This window comes from Anolis carolinensis, chromosome 1 (genome assembly GCF_035594765.1).
Source record: "Anolis carolinensis isolate JA03-04 chromosome 1, rAnoCar3.1.pri, whole genome shotgun sequence".
Taxonomy (NCBI): Eukaryota; Metazoa; Chordata; class Lepidosauria; order Squamata; family Dactyloidae; genus Anolis; species Anolis carolinensis.
The window spans coordinates 205,100,415-205,107,499 of NC_085841.1; positions in this window are offsets into that span (position 1 = coordinate 205,100,415).

The following is a 7,085-nucleotide window of genomic DNA, read 5'->3' on the forward strand; positions in this document are numbered from 1 at the left end:
GTAGAGTCTCACTTATCCAACGTAAACGGGCCAGCAGAATGTTGGATAAGCGAATATGTTGGATAATATGGAGAGATTAAGGAAAAGCCTATTAAACATCAAATTAGATTATGATTTTACAAATTAAGCACCAAAACATCATGTTATACAACAAATTTGACAGAAAAGTAGTTCAATACACAGTAATGCTATGTAGTAATTACTGTATTTACAAATTTAGCACCAAAATATCACGATGTATTGAAAACATTGACTACAAAAATGCGTTGGATAATCCAGAATGTTGGATAAGCGAGTGTTGGATAAGTGAGACTCTACTGTACCTGTCTTGAAATTCTGAGTTATATGCCTCTGTGGAAGGACCTTGTGTAGAAGAGAGAGTCAAACAGCTAGCGAAACTACAGCTCCCAGGATCCCATAGCATTAAACCATGGCAGTCCAAATTGATTCTGCATTGTAGGCGTACCCTCAGGCCCCTTCTACAGTGCCATATAAAATCCGGATTATCTGCCTTGAACTGGATTATATGGCAATGTAGACTCTTGTAAGCCGCCCCGAGCTCTAGGGGAGTGGCGGCATATAAGTTTGAAAAATAAATAAATAAATAAAATATAATCCAGTTCAAAATAATCTGGATTATCTGTTTTGATAATCTGGATTATATGGCAGTGTAGAAGGGGCTGCAGATGTAATTGGGTCTTAAACCTAAAGCACCCTTTGTGTTATTCCAGCCGTTTGCAAAATATATTATTTCTCGTTTGTAGTCATGCCCCTTCATTACTAAGACATAGCCTGCCAATTTTTTTTAATCAGGGCCCTTCCACACAGCCATATAACCCAGAATATCAAGGCAGACAATCCCACAATATCTGCTTTGAATTGGGTTATCTGAATCCACACTGCCATATATTCCAGTTCAAAGCAGAAAATGTGGGATTTTATTCAGCTGTGTGGAAGAGGCCTCAGACTGGAGCTGCACTGCCTTATATCCCAGGATCTGATCCCAGAGTATCTTTTTGAACTGGATTATATGAGGGCCCTTCCACATAGCCATACAACCCAGAATATCAAGGCAGATAATCCACAATATCTGTTTTGAACTGGAATATCTGAGTCCACACTGCCATATAATCCAGTTCAATGTTGAAAGGGCCTGAGTCTCCACTGCCAGATAATCTGGGATAAACAAATAATCTGGGATCAGATCCTGGGATATAGGACAGTTTAGATCCAGCCTCAGTTTGTAAGATGCAACAAGATTCCAGACTACCACGAGTTTGCCTTTAAGTTTTAAGCAGAAGGGACTATTTGATTTTTAAAATAAACAGGTAATTAAAAATATTTCCTAAAATAGGAAGAAACATCTGAAAGAGGGTCACCCTTTCTACTGTGGTTTACAAAGCTACCCTACACTTCCATTTAACAAGTTCACATACTTTGATCTGGAGAAAGGACAGGTTGCTTACCTGTAACCATGTTTCTTCGAGTGTACTCTGTGAATTCACACTAATGGAGAGGCTGCGCCTGCGCAGGTTCCAACGGAAACTCTTCCCAAGCTGAAGTTTAAATTTTGGCGGTAGCCACGCCCCTCCGTCCCCGGAGGGCATATAAGGCAGCCCTCGGCGCCCGCTCCCCAGTTCCTACGCCGCTAAGGCAACGAGGAAGGAAGAGGGTTTGCCAGAGGGGAAGGAAGGGCGGGCTTGTGTGAATTCACAGAGTACACTCAAAGAAACATGGTTACAGGTAAGCAACCTGTCCTTTTTCTTCGTGTACTCTGTGAATGCACACTAATGGAGACTAGCAAGCTTAGGTCTCGGAGGCGGGCTAAGCAAACCCTTACAACGAGATAATGTCCAAACATATGTTTATTAAACATCAATAACATGGTCCGAAGGACCCATTGAAGTATTGCATGAACACACGCATAACACCGAGAGCAACCCGGTAAGGCATGATATAAACAATTTAAGAAAAACATGTGCAAGTAGGCGCATCATTCCCCAAAGGAGGAAGGCAGTGGCAAATAAGGCACAATTTGTCAGAGATAACAGTGCAAACATGTACTGAACAGGAAATTGACAAAAAGATGGCATGAAAAAACATCCACAAAATAGGAATATAAGAAGGAACCTTTCAGGACAAGCAGGATGACAAAACTGCCCTAGCAAAGGCTGAATCCTTTAAGGTTTTGTGGTCTACCCTATAGTGAGACACAAACGTAAGTGGGTTGGACCAGATCGCTGCCCTGCAAATAGAGTCCAGGGGAATGCCCCTTAGGAAGGTAGTCGACGTGGAGAGGCCTCTCGTCGAACGCGGGCGGACCGACGGAGGGGGTGGGCGTTTGGCCAGTTCGTAGGCCAATTCAATAGCCTGAGCAATCCAATGAGACAGTCTCTGTGAAGAAATAGGATTGCCCAGTTTATCTGGAGCATGGGCCACAAAAAGTTTTGGGGTCTTTCGAATGTCTTTAGTACGGTCCCGATAGAAAAGGAGTGCCCTGCGCACATCAAGGAGGTGCAGTCTCCGTTCAAGAGGAGACGAGTGGTCTGGAAAGAAGGCGGGGAGGACAATGTCCTGGTTAAGGTGAAAAGCTGAGACCACCTTAGGAAGGAAGGTGATGTCCGGGCGGAGAACGGCACGGTCATGATGAAAACGGAGGTAAGGTTCATCAACCCGAAGGGCTGCCAGTTCCGAGGGTCTGCGCGCTGAAGTTATGGCCACCAGGAAGGCAACTTTCCAAGAAAGGAGACGTAGGTCGGTCGAGGCCAAAGGCTCGAAAGGGGAGGTAGTGAGCTGGGAAAGCACGAGCTCGAGGTTCCACCCCGGAGTAGGAGGCTGAGACGGGGGGCAGATGTTATTGTATCCTTTTAAGAAGGTTTTGACAAGGTGATCAGAGAACAACGACGGTCTACCATGTTGTTGAAAACACCAGGATAGGGCGGCCAAGTAAGATTTCATAGAAGCAAGAGAAAGTTTTTGGTCTGCCAGAGACATAAGAAAGTCTAGCACTATCGGTACCGAGGTTGGGAAGGCAATAATTCCTCGGGAGCGAAGAAAGGAGCGGAAGCGAGAAACTTTATAAGTGTAAGATCTGGTTGTAGCCGGCTTGTGAGCTGCGCGGAGGACCTCCTGCAGGTTCTGCGGGAGGGAGGTCAGGCGAGAATTCTCCAAGCAGTGAGATGTAGAGAGGGGAGATCCGGGTGCAGGATCTGGCCGTTCTCCCTGGACAAGAGGTGCGGGAGGAGAGGCAGGGTGACGAAGGTCGCTCTGGAGAGATGAAGAAGAGCCGGGAACCAAGGTTGGCGAGGCCATGCTGGAGCTATCAGGATCGCCGACGTCGGTATCGACCGGAGTCTTTGTAGGACCTTTGGTATGAGAGGAAAAGGCGGAAAGAGGTAGATCGGTTCCGCTGACCAGTCCAGAAGGAAGGCGTCCCCCAGGCAGCCTGGAAAGGAGGACGGGGGAAGTCTCGCCCCGTACCGAGGCAACTGTGCGTTCTGGGGAGAAGCGAAGAGGTCCAGAGTGGGAAAGCCCCATTTGTGAAAGAGAGAAAGAAGAGTCTCGGGATCGAGCATCCATTCGTGGGAGGAGGTCGTCATTCTGCTGAGGGCATCCGCTAAATTGTTCTGGATCCCGGGAAGGTGAATCGCCGAGACTTGAATGTTGCGGGCTATACACCAGTACCACAGCTGGGAGGAGAGAAGCATCAGCTTCCTTGAACCCGTGCCGCCCTGCTTGTTGATGTAGAAGACTGCTACTGTGTTGTCTGATTGGACGAGGACAGATTTTTGGGAGATCAGGCGGGAGAAGGCTTTCAGAGCCTTGAAGATGGCAAGAAGTTCCAGAAAGTTTATGTGATTGGTCTTCTCGGAAGGAGACCAGAGGCCTTGAACAGTGAGACCGCTCATGTGGGCTCCCCAGCCGAAATTGGATGAGTCCGTGGTTATAGTGGTCGAGGGAGGAGTCGGGTGGAACGGAAGACCCTTGCAGACGTTGGAGAGGGACTTCCACCAGAGAAGCGACCGACGAACGTGGAGTGGGATGGAGAGAAACCTCGAGTTGAGGTGGCGAAAAGGCTTGAAAACGTCTATAAACCATCTTTGCAGAGTCCGGAGATGGAGCCTGGCAAACGGGGTTGTGAGGACTGTGGAGGCCATGTGGCCCAGCAATACCTGGATGGACCGAGCCCGAACCCTCCGGTGGGTCTCGCAAAAGGAGATTTGTTGACGAAGGGCTAGGAACCTGTCGAGCGGGAGAGAGACAGTCCGAGAGATTGAGTCGAACAGGGCACCGATGAAGCGGATTTTGTTCGACGGAGTGAGGTGAGATTTGTCGGGGTTTAGCTGGAGACCGAGAGATTCTAGAAGGGAGAGGGTGTAGTCGACGTGACGTCGGAGGAGGGCAGGGTCGGATTCGACCAGAAGCCAGTCGTCTAGATAAGGGAAGACTGTGATCCCCTGGAGCCGGAGGTGGGCGGCCACGACAGCGACGACTTTGGTAAAGACCCTTGGGGCCGTAGAGAGGCCAAAGGGTAAAGCGGTAAACTGGTAGGTTTGGTCGAGAACTTTGAAAGAGAGGAAGCGCCTGTGCGTTTCTCGGATCGCTACGTGAAAATACGCGTCTCGTAGGTCTATAGACACGAAGTAGTCCCCGCGTTGAAGCATCGGAAGGATGGAGGCGATGGAGACCATCCTGAACTTGGTTGGACGTATGAAGGCATTGAGCATGCGTAAGTCCAGAATTGGGCGGAGGCCCCCACCCCTCTTCGGGACCGTGAAGTATCTGGAGAAGAAGCTTTGAGGGTCCTGTACCGATGGAGAAGGCCGAATAGCCCCTTTGGCGAGGAGGGCGTTGACCTCTGCGAGAATTTCTCGAGAAGGGTTGGAGAGAAGAACCTGTCCCGTGGGTGGGAGCTCCTCGAACTCTAAGGCATAGCCTTCTTGGACAATCTTGAGGACCCAGGCATCTGAAGTGATAGATTTCCACCGGTGAAAGAAGGGAGCCAGGCGGTCTAAAAAGAGACCATGAGGTTGATTTGGTGGAGGAGAGGGGTGCGGAGGAATGAGAACTGCATCGGTATCGTAGAAAGAGTCTCTGGAGAGAGAGATGGCGTCAGGAACGCCGGTGGGGTTGACCAGCGGTGGGGGTGGTACGACCGCGTTGTCTTTGCGGTTGAACAGCGCGTCGAGGCTGTTGGCGGTTCTGGTTGTTCGATACCGAGGGACGCCTGAAAGATTGATGGCGGTAAGAGGGAGGCGGGAAACGCCGAAAACGTTGAGGAAACCACTTGGTGCGGTGGGTTTGGGGTTGGTCACCGCATTTAGTGGCCAGAACTTTAAAGTCATGGTTGGTTTTGAGCTTGTCGTCAGTGCCGGAGTTGAAGAGGCCCATGGCGTCGAAGGGGAGGTCTTCGATGACTTGCCTGGAGGAGGAGGACAAACCGGACGACCTCAGCCAGGCGTGGCGACGAATGGCAATGGCATGGGCGATCATCTTGCCGGCCGTGTCGCCTGTATGCTTAGCCATCTGAATTTGATGATGCGCCAGCGAGTCGGCCTCTTGCTGGAGGGTGGACAGAACCGACCGGTCTTCGTCAGACAACTTCGCGAAGAAGGGCTGTGCTTTTTCCCAAATGATCTGCTGGTAGGCCCCCATACAAGCCCCATAGTTCGCCATTCTACAAAGTAGAAGGGCCCCGGAGTAGAGCTTTCGACCGACTGCGTCAAATCTCTTGCCCTCTCTATCTGCAGGGGTAGTGGATTCACGACCGGAGGTTTGAGAAGCCTTAACGACCATGGAATTTGGGTCGGGATGGTGTTTAAGCCATTCTAAGGTGTCGTCATCTGTACGATACCAAGATTCGATTCTCTTCGAGGTAGGAGGAATCGAGGAAGGAGTCTTCCAAGATGATTGGATGACATCTAGAAGGTAAGGCAAAAACGGTAACAACGTGGCTGGAGGGGCTTGGGCTTGGACCCGTTTGAAAACCGGGTCAGACACCGCCTTGGAAGTTTGTTTGATTTCCAGACCCAGGGCATCAGCCATTCTAATCATTTGTTCAGAGAAAGCCCGAATGTTGTCGGTAGGCGAAGGAGGGTCCACCTCATAAGCATCATGAGGAGGAGAGAGATCGAGGCCTAGAGATACCACCGAGGCCGAGAGAGCGGAATCAGGGCGATCGACATCAATCTCATCATCCTCAGCCCCTTGAGGGGACTGAGGAGGAGATGACAACACAGTCTCTGGTGGAGGCAAAGCCTCAAGAGCAGGAGCAATCTGTGGCCGAGTTTCCTTTGAGGCCGAGGCCTGGGCCGCTCGAGCCAGACGAGTGGTTTGTCTACCCCGCTCCGGTGTCGAGGTCGGGGGAAAAAGCTGTTGGCGAGACGGGCGATGTGAGACCGCAGGTCGAGGAGACGGCACCCTGACCACTGTCTGAGTGGAGTGGTGGGGTGAGTCCTGTAACTCGCCATCAGAAAGTTGGTGAGGAGAAGGTTGACGAGGCCGCTGAGCGGGAGCGATGGGAGAGGACTTTCTAGAAGAAGTCGCCGAAGAAGGGACGTCCATCTTGGAGGAAGCAGAGGAGGAAGAACGTTGGGTCGCCCTCTTCTTTGCAAGCGGTTGTTTTGATGGAACCCTCATGGATTTACCCGGTGTGGGAGGGACCATTGCTGAGTCGGATTGGGTCCGACGAGCTTCTTCATGAGCCCTTTTAAAGGCGATCTTCATCGCAGAGGTCGACGGAGGGGACCCGAGATGGGATCGAACCGAGGACACGGAGGCCACCGAGCTCGATGTCGAGGAAGGGCCGACCCGACCGGAACGAGTCGACATAGTAGCCGTGGTGAGTGTGCACGGCGGTTTGGCGGCTTTAGCCGTTTTGGAGGCTCTGGACGCCGTGGACGAGACCGAGGGAGCTTTAGCTGTCGGAGCCGACATCGATCTCGGGTTGAGCGACGGCTTCGTGCCCGAAGTCGACGGAACGGGCTCAGGGGCAAGCGATTTTTCGTAGAGCGCCGCTCTAAGCCTCGCGGCTCTATTCTTCCTAGCCTGAGCCGTCAGGGCTAGGCAGAAACGGCAGGTACCGA